Source organism: Panthera tigris, chromosome B4 (genome assembly GCF_018350195.1).
Source record: "Panthera tigris isolate Pti1 chromosome B4, P.tigris_Pti1_mat1.1, whole genome shotgun sequence".
NCBI classification, from domain to species: domain Eukaryota; kingdom Metazoa; phylum Chordata; class Mammalia; order Carnivora; family Felidae; genus Panthera; species Panthera tigris.
Window position 1 is genome coordinate 66,102,137 of NC_056666.1, and position 20,554 is coordinate 66,122,690.

The window sequence follows — 20,554 nt, forward strand, 5'->3', positions numbered from 1 at the left end:
CCGTGTTGCCAGCCTCTCATCGTGTCCTTACTCGGCAAAAGCAACAGAAGAGCTATCTGAGGTCTCTTTTATAGAGCATTAATCTTATTCATGAGAACACCATCTTCTTGCCCCAATCACTTCCTAAAGTCTCCCGCTCCTAATACCATCACATTGGGAGTCAGGGTTTCAACATATGAATTTGTGAATTTGGGGGACACACATTCAGTCCATGGCCCTGCCCTAACAGACTTACTTGCAAAACAGCTGAGGGGCCCAGGGTTGATTTTAATCTCTCTGAAACTAAGTATCCTGACGAGGAAACAGCAGTAGCAGCATCTGCCTCATGGGATTTTTATGAAAATCAAATGAGTTAATTCATAAAGTTTCTTTTTTTTTTTTTTTTTTTACATTTATTTATTTTTGAGAGACAGAGAAAGACAGCGTGAACGGGGGAGGGGCAGAGAGAGAAGGAGACACCGAAGGAGAATCCGAAGCAGGCTCCAGGCCTTGAGAAAGCTGTCAGCACTGAGCCTGATGCAAGGCTCGAACCCACAAACCGTGAGATTATGACCTGGGCCAAAGTCAGATGCTTAACCGACTGAGCCACCCAGGTGCCCCATAATTCATAAAGTTTCTAAGATGATTCCTCACATACGGTTTTAACAACAACAATAAAAAAGTTGTTAGCCTGCAATTTTTAAAGGAATTAATGGCATCACAATAATCTTCCAGATGGGTTCTTCCTCTGCAATTTTAATTTTTACATATTTGAACTCCCAGCTATCAGTATCTGACAGGGGACTTCAAATCTCATACCTAATACTGTAGCTAGAAAATGGAAAGCTTTGATAATGATATTAACTATGAAATAGGATAGAAGTTTGAAATTAGGATATTTGGTTGAAAATGAGAAACATCCCATACTAACTAGAAGAATATGAGGAAATTCTTGGTTCATGTGACTGATAAGTTCTCCATTTTCTGCCTTTCTTTACTCTTTGCTGTAAAATGGCAAAATGAAAAAATGGCTATTAACGCTTCTAGGGGTAGATGATCCTTACAACTAACCATCCCAGTAGAGAGAATTTAGTGTAATAATGGTTCCAGGACTACTCAAAAGGAGATATCTACTAAGGTTATTTAGTTCATGTGTCAATCTGCTGGAAGAGTGTATAGGAGTGTTTGTTGGGCATAAGGACAGATTAACCTAAACCATGTGAATGGCCGATGAATGGAGGACAGCTGGTTCCCCAAAGAGATACAGGGTGGACAAAACCTACTCACTTCTACCCAACAGGGGTTGGTCTACCCAATGCTAATATACTTTAAAATCTGGAAAAATGACTGAGGCATTATGAGACAACTTGATGTATATGTGTATTAGTTTTAATAAAGTAAAAATGCAAGAGACTCAATAAAATAGGTAAACGTTATACGACACTTGTCACGTGTCAGACACTGCTCTAAGACTTTACTTATAGTAACTCATTAAAGCTTACAACATCAAGAATTAAGTTTCCATTTTTGAGATGGGAAAATTGAGATACAAAGAGGTTAAGTAAAGTGACAAAGCTGGCCTTTGAATCTAGAGAGTCTGACACTATATGCATGTCCTTAAACATCATGCTATTTATTATTCCTTTTCTGAGGTTGATAGGAAATTCTTAAAATTAAATGACTAAGATGAAATTTAACCATATCGGAAGTAATAGCTGTGCTGGTTATTTTCAATTTGCCACTCTAGGTAGTGGTCTCCATATACTAACCCTCTCTGGGCTCCTCCCCCTCACCCCTACCCTTGCTCCTTCAGGCCTAGAAGTAACAAGTTCTTGCTGGTACTAGCCTGAAGGGATTTTACTATCCCTTGTTGATATCCCTACTTCTGTCCCACAGCTTTGTAGAGTCCCTTTAACAAACTCCTCAATATGAAGCCTGATGGTGTCATCTCTTCCTATTTCCTGGCTGATATATCCAACAAAATTCTGTGAATACTTATTTGAATTTGAAAGAGGATATCCATTACAGAACTCACACACAGCTTTTCTCTTTGAATAGAAAGATAAATTATTTTTATGTAAAATGGGAAAAACCTAGTTTTAAGACTGTAAAGCACAAGTTTGTTACAAGAATTATTTGACTATTTTTGGATGGATTCTCCTTGGAGTTAATAAATATCTCTTTCAAAATACGGCTCTCCCTTTGGTGGGGTTTCCACATGGACAAATTAATTTACACCATATATCATACTGAGCCCTCTGACACTAATATTTTATGGTCATATAAAGGAATGAAATAGGGCACCTGGGTGGCTCAGTCAGTTAAGTGCCCAACTTCGGCTCAGGTCATGATCTCGTGGTCAGTAGGTTTGAACCCCACATCAGGCTCTGTGCTGATAGCTCAGAGCCTGGAGCCTGCTTCAGATTCTGTGTATCCCTCTCTCTCTGCACCTCCCCCACTCATGCTCTGTCTGTTTCTCTCTCTCAAAAATAAATAAACATTAAAAAAATTAAAGGAATGAAATGGGCTCTTGCTTCTAAATTTTGTGTTTTGGTAAACAAAAAAAAATGGACAATTCTAAGAATAGTACTGTGAATGGACTTAAAGCAGTTGGTCATGCACAATTTTTAGGTTCTGTGACAGACAGAGCCACGTGTCCACCAAAGATGTGTTCCCCTTCCACAGCATGTCTGGCAACTGGAGGAAGCAACTGGCAATTGGAGGCATCTTCCTGGCCAGGGATCACGTTATTTTAGCCTTCTTACATCTGGCCGAGGCCATTTAACTTAATTTTGGACATTGAAATACAGATAGAGGTAATGTTTGGCATTTAAAACCTCTCAATTAATTCCTCTTTGTACTCACTGAATGTTGACACTCAGCACAACCTTGAAGGGCACACGCTGTCACATCCTAGATGTTTGAATGCCTGTGTGGAGCAGGAGTTTTTCTCACTTTTAACTAGCATTTGTACTTTATGTGAGTGAGAAATTAACTCCTAGTGAGTTCACTCACTGACATTTCTAAGTTAATGTGCTAAGTCAGTTCGTGTTACCCTTAAGTCGTACCAGTTCTTTTCAGAAGATAATGGTAGTTACCTGACAATGAGCTATGGCTCTACAACCTTGCTGCTAGGTTGCGGTACAGCAAGTCTCAGACCAAATTCTGCCACGTTTATTAAACCAACATTCTTTAGTAAGCAGGGACAAAAATAATTCATATAACCTGTCTTGTAAGCTCAATAGATCTCAGATCCCTTTGTGTATTCCAACCACCACTTTTCACCAAAGTTTTACTGAAGGCGGTCACAATAACATCCCCCCAAAGGGAAGAAGAATCAGATGACATCAGATAACCAGAAATCATTGATATCAGTGCCTGGACACAGGCCCATGTGGAGCTCAAACTTCCTAATGTCTAGGTTATCAGGTTCGCTAGGTTATTATCCTCTGTTCATGCATGAGTATATCAAAAATTTTAGCCAATCCTTGTATCTTAAATAGACTTAACTTCAACAATTAGAACCCACTGATAACATTTATCTTGCTCGTTATCAAGTCATCAGTTTCACCAATCAAAACCCATTTCTTTTTTTTTTTAATTTTTTTTAATGTTTATTTATTTTTGAGACAGAGAGAGAGTGCAAGTGGGGGAGGGGCAGAGAGAGAGGGAGACACAGAATCTGAGACAGGCTCCAGGCTCTGAGCTGTCAGCACAGAGCCTGATGCGGGGCTCGAACCCACGAACCGTGAGATCATGACCTGAGTTGAAGTCGGACGCTTAACCGACTGAGCCACCCAGGCGCCCCTCAAAACCCATTTCTGACATTAGTATGGAAATTAGCAAAGCTTCAAATATCAATCAACTTGATTGATCAGCATCTCTAAAGTATGGACCTTTCTGATATCAGGTTAGCTGATCAGTCTTGGACTGAGCCTTCAAGTTTTGAATGGGTTGTAGCTTAGCCTAAGTATTCCACACATGATATCCATTGTATAAACTAAAGACCTTCTAAGTAAACTCCAGATACCCTAACAGTAATACGATGGGAAAATATAGGATAAAACAGGCAGGGAGGGAAAGGATTAGGACCTGAGGTCCCTGGGTGGGAAAAGACACATATATTGGAACAATGCTGGGAATGCCGGACTGCAGCAAATCCCTTCAGGCATAAGGTCCCTCTTAAGAATGTGACAGACACCACCTACTCACTCTCAGGTTCCCCTCAGGAATTTGACAATCAAAATACCTAGCTAAACCATAAAACCTATGACCCACAAGGAAGGGTATGGCCATAGACCACCCAATGGAAACAAGCCAATCAGGAATAGACAACCCAGCACCTAGAGTTATCCAGCCAATAAGGATAGAACTTGAGGGAAGGGAAGGAGGTGGGGAGAGACCAGAACCTTATAAAACCAGGACCCTTGTCTATTGTCTGTAAAGAGGGCTTTCCTACTATCCTTACTAATCTTATACTCTAATAAACTTTGCCTGCTGCTCATTTTGTGTCCACCTCTTCATTCTTCGAAGTGGCAAGACAATGAATCTTGGGTATTGAGGTAAAAAATCCTGCAACAGTAATATAACCAAGCCTGAAGATAGAGTGTAGGTGTGAATTCAGTGTCTGCCATAGCACACTGTATTTAACCCCAGCATAATGTTTATGAGACTATATCACCATTGTGTAATTACTACTTTCCAGCCAGACTGGAGAGAAAACAAACACTGTGTCTATGGTGTTAATGATCATTCTCCAGGACCGAGTGTAACACCTGGCACGTAGGATTCACTCAGTAAACACTGGTGGAAATGTTTAACGAAATTTCTGTGAAGTGAAACAATACAGCAATGTCTTCATTCCTGAGACAGGGAGAAGTTAGGAGAATGTGCACTCATCTTTCCCTAAAATGTGTCTTCCTCTAGCTTTTCTTCATAAAGGAGATGTAGTAAAAGGAATACCAGCCCATTGCCTAAGCATGGTAATTGCTCAATAAATACTTAATGAGAGAAGACAATGCACTTGCCCCTCTTTTCTGACAGCACTCTCATGGAACCTTTTTTAAAATGAAGCTGTCATGTTCCAGCACACCCAAATGTGCAAAGACGGTGAGGTGGTGTGGCATTGGCCTTGAAGCTCCCATTTCCTGTGGTCTGGGGTCTCCAGTGCCCCCCTATCCTCTCAGCACTTCCGTTGCTTCCAAGAGGAACAAAGGTCACTTCTCCTCTTGCAGGCTGCAGAGCGGGCTGACCCTCAGGCTCCCGTATGTAGTCCCTCTCCTCCTCAAATCTGCACTCTCTCTACATGAATGTTGGATGTGGTTCTGTGCCAAGTGCACCGTTCTCCTGCAGGCCTGCAGCCTCCCCGGGGCTATGCCGGGCAAAATGGACCATCGCCTCTGGGGCGCCTGACTCCCGGGGCCGGGCTGCTCTGAAGTTGCTACCACATCAAACTCATCCAAAGTAGGACCCGTGAAAGGAAAAAGTGCTGCTGTGCAATATGCCCTTTTGCCCTCTCAGCCCCGCTGGAACAGGAAAGCTGTTCTCTCTCATAGTGATATAGTGAGTTTTCCTGGTCCTGTGCTCCTTTCTGAACTTGCGGTGCCACCCTCTGGGAAAATTTTGAAAGGTCAAAATGGGCAAAAGATTACTGGATGTCCTTTGGATGTAATGTTTGGTCTGTGCATTTGCTTGTATGCTTGTCTGGCTGTCTACAATTCTGTACTTTGAAGAAAGTCAGGAATAATAGTTTTTGTCTAGAGGCTCACAAATTCATTTGGAGCAGTTTAATTTCCACCCTATAGGAATAATTATTCCAAACATTATATTTTATTGTCCTGTAGGATATGTTTTACATCTATTAGCAAATTCATTTCAGCAGTCGAATTACCTATGTCTTCAGTTATCCTCTGAACTGGTTATAACATCTTACTGTTTATCTAACAAGTTAGTAGGTTAAATGTGCTATTGAGTTAAATGGAATCTTTAACATGTGTTTATTTTATATCTGCATAGGAATAATTTTGCCTGTGGAAAACTGTATTTTAGCATCATCATTCACCTTTGTCATGTAAGTCAGCAGCCTCAGTGTCAATTTCTCCTTTCTTCAACCCCCAAATTCAGTGAGTCACCACAGCCAAACAAATCCGTATTTACAGTATCTTCAGATACATTGCTGGCCTCTCTATTATCCATTTTCACTGACAAATTCTTCATTCTAGCCCTCATCTTCTCTGTTTAATGATGTCTATTTCTCCAACTCCCCAACCCCGAACCTAAATTTCTCACAACTGGAGTGATCAATTTAATATGCACATTTGGTTCTACTATGATGCTTTAAACACTTCATGTTTCCCCGTTGCTCCAAAGCAAGTAAGGTTCCTAGCAAGGATCACAAAGTTTTCCCTCATTTGCTCTTTGCCCCCCCCCCCCCAGAGCTTTTTTCTCTCCTGAGATCAATAACACCGAATTACTTTCATTCCTCTGGAAACTAACCCCTAAACTTCTCCCAGTACAACTTCTCCCATACTATATTTCAAGAAACTTTTTATTTGCCTAGGTCACCTATGAGATTGTAAACATCAGAAATCAATAATGAGATATATATTTGTACTCATTTTCTATTGAGTAACAAATTGCCACAAACTTGGCAGCTTAACATGACACCTTTTTTATCTCACAGTTTCTGTGGGGCAGGTGTCCCAGCTTGACTTAACTAGATCCTCTGCCGGTGGGCTCACAAGGCTGCAATCAAGGTTTGAGCCCACCTGTCTGGGAAAGGACTTGCGTCCCCTCATTTCCTTACGGAGGTAGGTTTCATGACAGCTTGCTTCCTCAAAGCCAGCAAAGGAGAGAGGGCCTTCACATGGAATCATGTAGCCGGATGGAGTACCATACAACATAAGTAATCTAATCACCATATTCTATCTGTTGGAATAATGTCTTTTAAAGGGGACTGATTTGGGGGCACCCGGGTGTCACTCAGTTAAGAGTCTGACCCTTGAATTTGGCTCAGGTCATGATCTCACAGTTTGTGAGGTCGAGCCCTATGTGGAGCTCTGCTCTGACAGCATGGAGCCTGCTTGGGATTCTCTCTCTCCCTCTCTCTTTACCCCTCTGCTACTCATGCTCTTAATCTCTGTCTCTCAAAACAAATAAATAAACTTAAAATAAAGGGGACTGATTTTTTTCTAGGCCAATTTTTGGTTGAAGATTGTCCAAGGGAAGGGCAGGTGGTAGGAGTAATGAGTCAGAGAATAACTTGGACTTTTGTTTGTTTCCAGACACTTTTTCAATATTCTCTCCCAAGGCTATTACTCAGCACATAACAGAGATTCTCACTGACTCAAAGTGAAGCCCCTTCTTTGTAAGAAGCGTGTGTGTGTGTGTTGCTGTAGCAGCTGGCCAGCATCACTAGCTACACCACCCACATTTTTCACTGCAATCTGTCATACCAGTAGTTTAATTGAGGGGTTGGGGAAACCCGCTACTCACTTCCTCATTCATCTACCTCATCAGCCAGTCCAGGCAAGTGCCAAGTGGAGTTCAAGGCTATTCTCACAGTCTTTCCACATTCCAGCGTCTGCCTATTTCAAAAGAAGTATTCTTGATATATTCCCTGAGGTTATGCACACTACTTTTGACGTCTGCCAAGGTACTCTACCCTCAGCCTTCTGCCTCAATGCAGCTGTGCTGGGAAGCCCTTCTTTACAGGTTATAACTGTTCAATTATTGAAGCAGCATAGGGATGCCTTTACTCTACTTTCTTTAACTGAAAGAATGCAAACAGTTTTCTGAACACACTCTGCTACACTGATTAACTAACATGCAATGGGCTTGTCTGAGTTTCACACAGTCTTTTCAAGGTCTAGTCACCACCCATCAGCTACATCTCTCTTCACTGCCCCAAACAGATCCTTACTCCAATACAGAATTTGTTTTAATTTATATATTGATATTTCACTTCAATTTTAAATAGATATTTGAATGTACAGAACTACTTGCAAATGTATGACACTGCTCCCACTTCATTGCTTATGTAATGCTTCTGCTTCCAATGTCTTTTTCTTGTCCCTCCAAACTGACCGCTTCAAAACTCAGCTCAAGCATTACCGTCTCTGGGAATTCCTTTTTGCATTCCCTCAACTCAGGCTAATAAATCTTTAAAATAATATTCTCTGAAGGTAATGACTAGTTTATGTATTTGTCTTCCCTAACAGATGATAAGCTCTTGGAGGGAGGGAATTTGTCTAATATTCTTTGTATCAGCAGAGCCTAGAATAGTGTCTGCCCATAAAATGTTTTTAGGAAAAACTTGTTGAATTATTCTCTTCTTTGGAAATGCTTACAAAAGTAATGTTTTACGGCACAAAGATACTACTAGAAACCTCACTGCAGACTGACATCAGATTATTCAAATTAACAGTTTATCAAAAAGTGTTGTCCCTCGAACAGAGTTTCCTCAGAAGGATATTGTGGGACTTTGCTAAAGAATTTGACAAAATAAAGATTTATCTGAGCCATGCCTGGTTAGCCCTATCAGTAAGGGAATTAAGTTAATTTGGAATTATTTTTCACATTGCATCCAAAATGAATCCAACGTACAAGTTGCCATGTGATAACTTTCTGTGCCTAGAATCACTTTCTACCTTCTTCTGGGAATAGCTACCCATTTCTTTGGTAATAAGTTCTCCTCCGGGCATATTGTTCTGATGGGGACAGCCAACATTATTACGACATGGGTCCAAGTCACCACACAGAGCAGCAATCCTAGCTCCAATCATATAGCCACTGGAGCAGTCACCAGTCTTACCCAGGACTGGTTGGCAGGAACTGGCTGAAATGAGGCTGTCCTTCTGGATCATGATCCTGGCCCTGTGGAGAAGTCCAAGAAGATGAAGCCTGCAAACAGAAAGAAAAGGAGGGGAATAATGAGAGTAACATTTTGGTTGTCACTTTGCATTGCTGAGATCCAGGTCATTGTCCTGGTTCTGGTGACATTTCCTTTCTTTCTGCAAGCCAGCCTCTTGTGCTTCTTGAAAGAAACAAAAATCCATGTTTTGCTCAGGCTAGTACATGCTGGATTGCTGTCATTAGCAATTAAATATTTCCCTGAGGGACTTTACTAAGGAAGCAGCAGTGAAATTGTTTACTCAGATTTCTCTTTTGAAGCCTGACGGAGTTCTGCCCCTCTCCGTTTCAGCTTTACAGCATTGTCTCTAACATACATAAGTCTTCTCTAACCACAGCAAAGACTGACAACATTTTACAGTTTGAAGAATATGGAGCAAGCTCAAAATTTGTATGGTGACTCCAAAAGGGAAAGATGTGGGCACCTGGGTGGCTCAGTTGGTCAAGCGTTCGACTTCTGCTCAGGTCATGATCTCATGGTTCCTGAGTTTGAGCCCCTCATTGGGCTCTCTGCTGTCATCCAGAGGCTACTTTGGATTCTCTGTCTCCCTCTCTCTCTGTCCCTCCCCTGCTCATGCTCTCTCTCTTTCTCTCTCTCTCTCAAAAATAAATAAACATAACAAAAGTGAACAAATGTACTCCAAATCAATAAAAGATTATTATTGTATATTAGCAAATAAGGTTGAGAATAAAGATTTATAGTATAAATAGTGTCTTAGTCTTACAAAATTATTATCATTAAATGGTTCCTTTGAATAATGGGCCTCTGTGGATATATTTACAGTGTAATTTGGCTAATTCAAACTTTTCAGAAATATTTGAATATATTAAATAGGCATGGAAGAACACCCATGAATTGCTAAATAAGAACATTTGCCTTTCCTTATATCGTTCACAAATAAAACAACATTTTAGAGATTCCAAACCCTCTAACCATTGGTCATACAGCCAGATGTAAAACAAACACAGAGATACCACTCTGACATATTTATTGAAGCCATAATATAATTTCATGGTGAAACAAATATTTCAGACAAAAAAATGCATATTTCCAAATGCTCATAGTCTAAATAAAAATTTAATCTTTTAGAATTTATAAAATAATATTTTAAATAGGTGGGGAGATTGAACACCTTGTTTCAAAATGTACTATTACTGATAACACCTATTTATATAGTTTTTTCCATCATTAGTGATAAAGTTTAAAAGCACAAATTATAGTGCATTTAAAATGTGTTTAATAGCATATGAATAAGTTAAACAGAAAAAGAAGTACATTCTTCCATTAAATAAAAATGAAATTTAAAGATAAAACAGAAACAACTCTGCTGGAAAGGTTAAAATATATTTCTGAGAATATCAAAAATATTTCTTAGCACTAATTAGACACATAGCCCTGAAAATTATCAATTAATAACATTTAGAACCCTATATAGGCAAATGCACAAGTTTGAAAATACAAGTTAAAAGGTAACATTAACACAAACTGCTTCCCTTTGATAACAGATTAAAGCTAATTTCATTTTAACAGTATTACCAAAATTTTTTTAAAAACGTGTCTTAATTTATTTTTGTTATAATATGAAAAGGTACTTTTTGTATCGAGAACCTAGTTAGGGTTGATTTAAATGCTAGACAAGTGGACTAGAATTTGACCAATATGCTCAAGCCATTACAATATGCAAATCATCTAAACAAACTCTGTGAAAGAAACCATCTTTTGTCACAGAAAGCAGACATCTTGTAGTCCAAAAACCGTGAACTGCTTTTGACAAAGACATAAGTGTAAAAACAATAAAAGAAGCAAGCAGTGTATATAGAGTTAAATGTAGATTTAAAACGATTCATTCAAATCAAGAACAGTGTTGTATACAAGTTTGCCAGATTATAATTTATATTTAGGTACATTTTTTATTTATGCATTCATGACAGCCTAATGAGTGGAGCAAAGTGAAAACAGTCTCTACAACAATTACACAGGGTCAAATATTGAAAGGACTCACAAGACTCCACAGACTGTATTCATGTGAAGCTTCCAGAAAACTAAAGGGTATGGAACAGAGGGGGAAACAATGCCCAAGCAGTCAGAGAGGCTCAGACTTGCAGGCCAGCCCACTTAGGGACCCGTTCTCAGTAAACACCAAACGTATCTTGATTTCAGGGGGGCTTATGTGCAAGTTTACACTGGGGTCTTTTATACCCTGCTGGTCATCTGGCCAACCTAGGCTATGCAATGATTACAGTAGGTGTAAAGCCTCAATTCATACATCACTCAACAGCAGATAAGCCAGTCCTGCTGCCTCCAGGGCTGTTTTGAACATTAAACAGCACATTATAAATCACTAACTATATATCTCACTCTTATCTCACTCAGGGATCCGTGCCAGACTGCCAGACTTCCAGACATCCCTGGAGATAAGCAGAGCATCATCTCAGTCCAGCTACAAACTCAACCAATCCTACACAAAACACACATAGAATAATATCATAGTAGTCAGGATTACTTTCTTTTGAGTTTAATTAATATGCATATCTTCATTTGTACCTCTTATGATCAAAGTTTGAGCAACTTTTGGTGAGCTTTCCAAATTTTACAGCTGGCGCCTAATTTTTTTTAATGTTTATTTATTTTGAGAGAGAGCGAGCACACACAAGTGGGAGAGGGAGAGAGAGAATTTCAAGCAGGCTCTGTCTCTGTCAGCACAGAGCCCCAAGCGGGGCTCAATCTCATGAACCATGAGATCATGATCTGAGTCGAAATTAAGAGCCAGTCGCTCAACCAACTGAGCCACCCAGGCGCCCCAACAGTTGGCCCTTCAAACAACATATTAAGGATTCAAATATAAGTATACAAGGCAGCATCAATCGATCAATCCTGTTTGGAAAAAAATCCAAGTGTCAGCAACTAGCACATTTTATAGGCAGTTCACGAGTTACACAAACAAAAAGAAGCATATGGGAATAGCTGTATGCTTAGCTCACTTACAATATAAAATAAAATAAAATAAAATAAAATAAAATAAAATAGTATAGAAAAGAATACACAATTTGTTCTGAAGTTAAATACATGAAAATCTAAAATAAATATTTGCTTAAAAACACGTTATACAAACATTCCCATCCACAAAAAGAAAGTATAATTTTAGGAATAATTTTCAATATCGCCAACTCACGACTTATACAATTTCTTCCTAAACTGACAATTTGTTCCAAATTTGATTTTCACCTCTCTTCATCATTTCTTTTAAGTTTATTTATTTATTTTGAGAGAGAGAGAGAGAGCAAGAGAGCATGAGCAAGGGAGGGGCAGAGAGAGAGAGAGAGAGAATCCCAAGCAGGCTCAGCACTGTCAGTGCAAACCTGCTATGGCACTCCATCCCATGAACCATGAGATCACGACCTGAGCAGAAACCAAGAGTCAGGCATCTAACTGGCTGAGCCACTCAGGTGCCCTTCTTCATCATTTATTTCCAAGACATAATATAGAAGAGGTACTTCAACAGATAAAATGAAAAAAACATAAATCTCTCTTTAAAATTTTTGGTTATGAGTAACATGTTTTGTTTTCCATGTTTTCTTGCTTTTCCAAATTAATGTATGTGTCCTATCCTTACCAAAGAAGAAGAAGAAGTAGAAGTAGAAGTAGAAGTAGAAGTAGAAGTAGAAGTAGAAGAAGAAGAAGAAGAAGAAGAAGAAGAAGAAGAAGAAGGGGGGAGGAGGAGGAGGAGGAGACGGAGAAGGAGGAAGGAAAAGAAAGCAAATCAGGAAGATGATTGGGCAATAAGCATTGTACTGCACACATAGAGGGTAATTACTTGCTAATGATTTTTTCTACCATATGCTATTACTGTAGATAAATCAAAACTAGCCATTTACCATTCACAGGTTTGTGTTTTTCAATGTTAACAGACATGTCCCAAATATAGGTCTTCCTACCCTTGCCCTGGAATTAGATGCAGTGCTCCAGAGTTGCCGATCACATTTATAGGCTGAAGCAAATAATTCTGTGTGTTCAATACTCCCAATTCACCCATCACATTTTTAGACCAGTGAGGTCATGTTTCACACAAAGAGAACTTGGACGAGTGATCACGGAAAGGCACTCCAAAGCTAGATGTAGGAATAAGAGACAAGGAACAGTCAGACTCAGTGGGTATAAGTCTGGCTAAGCATTTAAAAAAAAAAAACCACAAACCCTGGAGATCTTTAAAAAATGATGCTCATGCCACTGCTTCTAGCTGCACAGGCTGTGCACTGAACAACTTCAAGGGGCACCATGCATATAATTATGATGCGAATGGAATCCCACGGAGTTGTGAGATATAGCAGTGCCACTGGGCCCCACTAGTAAATGTCTGGAAATGGTCATGGGGCTTTTGTGCTTTTAAAAGATGATTTTAATATACAGTCAGAGTTGAGAACCACCGGTCTAAACCATTCTTTTTTTCTAAGCTAATTATATGCCTTTGAGATTCATGTTGAGATTGTTATTGTTTTCAATATATGCCTGCTGAGCAGCGTCTTTCTTGTCCATTAATAACCTTAGGAATTTCTTTTTTTTTTTAGTATGTCTAACAATAATCTTTCCCCTGTAACAAAAGAACATTTGCTTTTGTTCCTACGTTCACTTACCTTTTTCCATCAGCCCCAAAGTTTGAAGAAGCTAGTTGAGTCATATGTTCCTTTTTGTAATTATTTAATTTTAATTAATAACAATTTGAGTAATAATAATTATGTTATTTTTACATCCATGTGATGTGGATTCTATTTTTCTAAATACTCTGAACATTGCAACAATTCTTTTTAGGAAATAAACACACTTGTAAAAGGAAAATTATCTTCTAAGCATTACATGATCCTTGTGCTTTTAAAACCATTGAAGCCTGCTAAAGAAGTAGAAAAAGGAGGGGCGCCTGGGTGGCTCAGTCATTTAAAAGCCTCTGACTGGGGCGCCTGGGTGGCGCAGTCGGCTAAGCGTCCGACTTCAGCCAGGTCACGATCTCGCGGTCCGTGAGTTCGAGCCCCGCGTCAGGCTCTGGGCTGATGGCTCAGAGCCTGGAGCCTGTTTCCGATTCTGTGTCTCCCTCTCTCTCTGCCCCTCCCCCGTTCATGCTCTGTCTCTCTCTGTGCCAAAAATAAATAAAAAACGTTGAAAAAATAAAAATAAAAATAAAAGCCTCTGACTTAGGCTCTGGTCATGATCTCACAGTCTGTGGGTTCGAGTCCCATGTCGGGCTCTGTGCTGACAGCTCAGAGCCAGGAGCCTGCTTCAGATTCTATGTCTCCCTCTCTCTCTGCACCTCCCTCCCTCTCTCTCTCTCTCTCAAAAATAAATAAACATTTAAAAAAAAAAAAGAAGAAGAAAAAGGAGGAGGAGAAGAAAAACTATACGAGTAGCCAAATCATTTGTTAGTGAGTAATCTGGGTGTTTGTTTGGTCCGCCCTCACAACCATTCTTTGGGGACATGAGCTGTTCCCATACCATATGTGGCTGCAGGGGCTGCTCAGAACAGGACCATTCTATTGCCACTCCTCTAGAATTTTTGGTTCAAGAGGTCTGGGGTGGTGTCTGAGAACTGGCATGTCTAACAAGTTCTTAGACAATGTTGATGCAGCTTGTCCAGGGACCACACTTTGAGAACCACTAATCTATTCAACAGAAATGTTTCTCAGTGGTGGAAATAGCATATTACTTGACAGAATTCCTTATAATTTCCTCAAAAATTTCTTGAAGCAAATAAAGAATAAAATGCACAATATGTCTTGTAATTTGGAATAGAATATCTTCCAAAAGTATGGTCAACGTTACGGTCTGTGGATTCACTGACATTGATGCGTGGTTGCGAGGAAATGGGAATACATGCCCTGTAAAAGAGTAGCTAAATGTGTAGCAGGAAATTCTGACTGCTAGGATAAGGTACCTGTCAGCCACATTATTGATTGGTGTCCTTGAAAACTTGCTTCAGCTCGTCTGTTTTCTGCCTCAAGAATTACCAAAACAAAACAAAACAACCTGCATGTCTACTCTACCACTTGTGTAACTTAAAACAGCTAAGCTCTAAGTCAGGCTATTGATTTTATTGATCTAACACAGGGAGGAAACTCCATTCTAAAATTTTTGTTGATACAAACTGCCTCTAATGCATCAAACTGTTAGACCCAGTATGTATGTGATAGAAAAGAAAGCAATATATGGAACTTAGTTTGGCATCCAGAAATCCATTTTTGTTTGATTATTTTTTAATTTTATATTCCCTTGCCATTTATACATTTCAGTCTATATCCTGTACCATATGCATATATGTTGCTTTACAATTTACCCCGTTTGTTTATATCTCAACAAACTGATCAAAAGCTATCCCACAGCACTGATCTCCTCTATCTTGTATCTCCTCACAGCATTACTTGATTACTAAAAGGAATATTGATGGGGTGCCTGGGTGGCTCAGTTGGTTGAGTGCTCTATTCTTGACTTCAGCTCAGGTCATGGGATTGAACCCCATATCAGCTTTCTCTCTAAAATAATACAGATATAGATATATATGTAGATGTAAATATATAGAGATAGAGATAGAGATAGAGATAGAGATAGAGATAGAGATAGAGATAGAAAGAGAGAAAGAGAGAGAGAGAGAGAGAGAGAGAGAGAGAGAGAGAGATAAATAAATGGAATATTGAGGGGAAATATTGAGGAAGAAAATACCCAAACAGAGCCAGGTACTAAGGAGAATATTGAAAAACACTTTACTTAGGGTGAACCACTTGCTACATTTATCTTCTTTATCAAGAATTAATGCAGATTATAAAAATAAACCATTTGACTTTTTAAAAATCTATAAATAAAAGTGTAGGTAATTATTATTTGATACAAAGTTACTGTTGATTGCACAGAGAATACAGCTATTAAGAAAAAAAATAAACAGAGCAAAATGTTTACAAAAAGAAAAAAGGCTGTGGCAGAATGGAAGGAGTGAGTAGGGACCTGGGTTTGCACTACACCTGCAAGAAAACACTCTGACCCAACTCCTCTGGTCACTCAAACACACCAAACTTCGGGCCACTCCTCTGCCTAGGCCGTCCTCCCCCAGCCTACTTCTCCTTGCTTGGATCAACTTCTGCTGCACACATCCTTCCTGTCCTACCGGTGTTCAAGTCCCTACCCTGTTGAGTAACTTCTCAAACACCCCAGTCCAATGTAAACTTAAAGGAAATTTCTTTTAAAATGTCGTCTCGGCAGCCAAAAGGGGGAGCCCTTATGCCCTATCACTTGTCCGTTGCAGACCCCAACAGAAAGAGATGTACCTTGTATTCCCAACAGTGAAAAAGCCTACTTTACTACTCCAGCAAGGTGGAAGGAAAATTTTCTGCTTGCCCAGAAACAAGCTCAAGAAAATACCACAACTCAGTTAATGAGAAACTGTCACTACCCTTGACTCTCCCATTCCTCCATTTCCTCTATTTTCGTTTTCCACTTAATCTTCTCCATTTGACAGAGTTGTGCATGGAAATAAATTGGTTTGCATTAATAATTTTAAAAAGGCCTTCCTTGGGGCGCCTGGGTGGCTTGGTCGGTTAAGCGTCCGACTTCGGCTCAGGTCATGATCTCGTGGTCTGTGAGTTCAAGCCCCCCGTCAGGCTCTGTGCTGACAGCTCAGAGCCTGGAGCCTGTTTCAGATTCTGTGTCTCCCTCTCTCTCTCTGACCCTCCCCCCATTCATGCTCTGTCTCTCTGTCTCAAAAATAAATAAAACATTAAAAAAATTAAAAAAAATAAATAAATAAAAATAAAAAAGGCCTTCCCTCCCCCCTGCCCCCAACTTCCTCCTTTTTTCCTATAATGTTCCCCTTCTTTGTTCTCTGGACTTGCCTATGGCTTTTGCTATGGCTTGCTTATCCTGAATTGCAGTTCCTCTGCTATTCACAAATAAGCCCATTTTGCTGGCAAAATAACTGGCTGATTTACTTTTAAGGTCAATACCCTCATAATCTCTTCCTTCCCTGCCTGTCATACCAATCTGTCACTGTAATTACAAACTAACATGCTATTTAAATGGTTTCCTGGGTGCCACTCAGCCAGATTGTTCTCTGCAAAAGGATCTCCAATTGCATCTCCCACAGATTATGTGAAAGAAGATTCAAAATGGAGTAACCATTGCTAAGGGAGTCAACTCACAATAGAGAGGAACAGTCACTGAGGGAGTAAGGCCTATTCACCTCTCCTGTTTCAATTCTGGTGACAAAGTGAACTTCTAACTTTTGTTCAAAGTAAGGGGGCCGCCTCCTAGAACACATCCTTCTACACTGGACTGAAACGACACAATGTGATAACACCTGTTAGCTAAACAGCCAATGCTGTATTGGATAGTTTAAATTCTACCAGCATCAACCAGAATTCTTTCAAAACACGTTCCATTTCCAACAGCTCCCTGTTTCCTGCATTGCAGCTTTGGTTGCTTTATAGCCTTTTCTTCTATATGCAATATAGGAAAGTCATTGCAATGCTCAGGGAGTACCTATCTACTTGTAAATACCCACCAGGAATAATTTTTTTTTAGTTGGAGGATTCGAATTATCAGTTTTTTTTTTTTTATCGATCTATAAAATTGGAGATAAAGTCACACAACTTTTTAAATTTTATTGTGATACGAACACTTAACATTGAGATCTACCCTCTTAACAATTATTTCCTCAGATGTGGGACAGTTAAAAGAGATCTTAAAAAAGAAGAGGGAGGTTGAACAGTGAGTTCTAGGGACCATGGGCCATTTGGGGGAACTTTGCAGGTTCCAGGAAAACTGCCCATTCAAGATTGCTCTCACCTTCACGCAGCAGTAATTATGTGACTGCAGAGCTATTCGGGAGCCCGAAACTCCTATCTTCAGAGCTAGATAGCTAGGTTGGGTTTGGGGTGACGATCTCTCTGCCTGCTCCACTAGCAGGAAGGTCAGGAGGCGGGAGAAAGGCCGAAACCCCAGTGGTTGGACCATAACATAGACCCGGCGTGTCTGGGAGGCCAGATGTTGCCACGTGTATGACCAGAAAGCCTGGGACTCAGGGACTTGAGGGAGGGTAGTGCCTGGGCGGTCAGGCCGGTTCTGCACTCCGGGGGGGCAACCTGGGGGGCCCGCGCCCCCACCTGCTCCGCAGCGCCCACTTCCAAAGTCTAGGAAGGAACCCTAGTTTGAGCATCGTTTTCCCTGTCTGCCCCCGCCTCCAGGCCGCCACTCTTCGTTCAAACAGGAGTGAAAAGAAAAGGCGCCAATTTGCTCCTCTCCCTCTTTGGGACTTCAGCGAAAGGCGCTTGTACCAAAACCCTCAGCCCCCTCGCCCCACATTCCAGAGCCGTTGGAGTCAGCCACCTTCAGACATGCGACCAGCTGGGAGACTCCAGGATCCGGCGCCCACAGGCCCGCAGCGCGCACACCCAGGCTGGTTGCAATGCTGGGGACGGACAGAGCTGTGCCCACGACTTCCCTTTCCCAGCTGCGGCCGCGCTCCTGTCCCATGCCCCAGCCGAATCACACGCATGCTTCCAGATCTCGGTGCTGGAAGACCTGACCCAGCATTGAGAGGATCGCACGAAACCGAAAGGCCGGTCGGATCTGGGTCGTAGGGCTGGTGCTGTGTCCCTGCACGGAGGACGCTCTCGCAAGACCGTCCCCAGCGCGGAAGGGTCGTATTCCTTCCCCCGCGGCGGGGCGCCTGCATAACCCCGGCAGTGGAGGACGCCGCCACCAGGGAGCGATAGACAGTAGGCCTCTTAGAGGGAATCTGTGAAGGCCAACCTTCCAGACCCGGAGCTCCCAGCCTCCAGCCTGAAATGCACTTCCAAAATTTGGAAGGCCAGTTTCAAACTGGCCCTGTGTGGTAATGTTGTAATCCACTCAGAGCTAGTCCCTCCTGTTCCACTTGCTACTCCACAGAAGACCCTCTTCTACTTCTCTCCATATCCCCAAATTAGAGTTTTGTAAATTTTTATTTTTTCATTTTTGTTTTGCTTTTGCATGTAATAGTAACTGACGCACAAGGCTCAGAGACAAGCTTTACAGGCTCCAAAGCAATTTTATAGGCTTGAATCCAGTCTTGATTGGTCATGAAGCACCGGGGGAGTTATTGCCATTCTCTGGATCTCATTTTACTCGACTAGGCAAATGGATAATAATAATAATACCTGCCTCATAAGGTTCTCATGAAGATTTAGCGATGCAGAACAAATTACTAGGCATATAGCATGCACTCAGAGCTCTCCTTCTCACAAAACTATTATGTATTACATTTGAAAGAGCTTTAAAAATATGATTTTCTATTACTGCCACACTGTGAAGGATGGGTGGGAAACTTGTCAGTGAATAGACTTTGAGGCTGGGCAACCTGGTTATAATCGTGCTTTCACCTCTCTTGGGCGGTGGGCCCTTGGGCAAGTCACTTCCCCTTTCTGTACTTCAGTTACTTATTCTGCAAAATAATAACTGTTCTTAATTAACTGTTCTTAATGAGGACAAAATGAGTTAACATCTATAATTCATTTAGAATATTTACTATCAAATGTATAATAAGCATTTATAAAATGTAGAATTCATCTTTTAACCAGGTAACTTTTGTAACTTAAATTCTGTGACCATCTATCAGAAACTCGGCCTTCTTACATACACTTCTAGCTACATTTGCATTTTATTCTAAACATTTTCATATTACTTTCTTTCAACAAGCAAATTAGAAAGACTTAAACATTGATAGTTATTTATGTTTTTAATAACTGGGATCGTAATTTTGGGAAAAAGTACTGAACACCAAATTATACCAGTTGAAATTTAAGACGTTATTGACACTGTAAATTATTTTTTATATATTACTTATAAAATTTATATTTATGACTTTAGGGAACCTATTCAAATGCAATGAATATCTCCCTGAGCCTCATATTCCCTTTCTTTAGGAAAGAATATCTTTTTTCCTTGCTCAATTTCATTTCAGTCCATTGAGGTTTCATGGACAGTACATTTATTATGAAATATTTTGGGCATATAAAATATGAAAAATAAAACAAAGAGTGTGTACCCAACACCCACTTTAAAAAATTAAGTATTGTCAAGAAGCCCCGCTATAGCCTCGCTGAGTAACTTTTATAACTCACTCCCAGCAGCAGCAGGAAAACATTACTTTGAATTTCTTGTTCACCATAATCAAAAATAACAAGTTATTGTCTATACTTTTGCTATGCATATATTTTGCTAAACATATTTTGTATGTTTGACATATTTTTAAATTTCATATAATGGAGTAATTCCTTTTTACTCTTCTATGATTTGTTTTTCTTTCTTCAAAATTATATTTTTGAGGCTCTTCCATGCTAAGTGCATCTGTTGTTCATTCACTTTAACCACTGTATATAGAATTCTACTGAAGGAATATATAGCACCTACTTATATATTCTCCTACTGGTAGATGTTTCTATTGTACTTTACTTTTCAAAAAAAGGCTATGAATATCTCTGTGCTTGTTTCCTTGGGCCTATTTGAGAAAGCGTCTCAAATATCTCTCTGCATTTTCTGAACTTAAAAATTATGCTACCCAAATGCAGATTTTCATTTATTCATTCAAAAATGTTTAATGATCACCTACTATATGCCAGGCACTATGCTGACATATGGGGGATAGCACAGCAA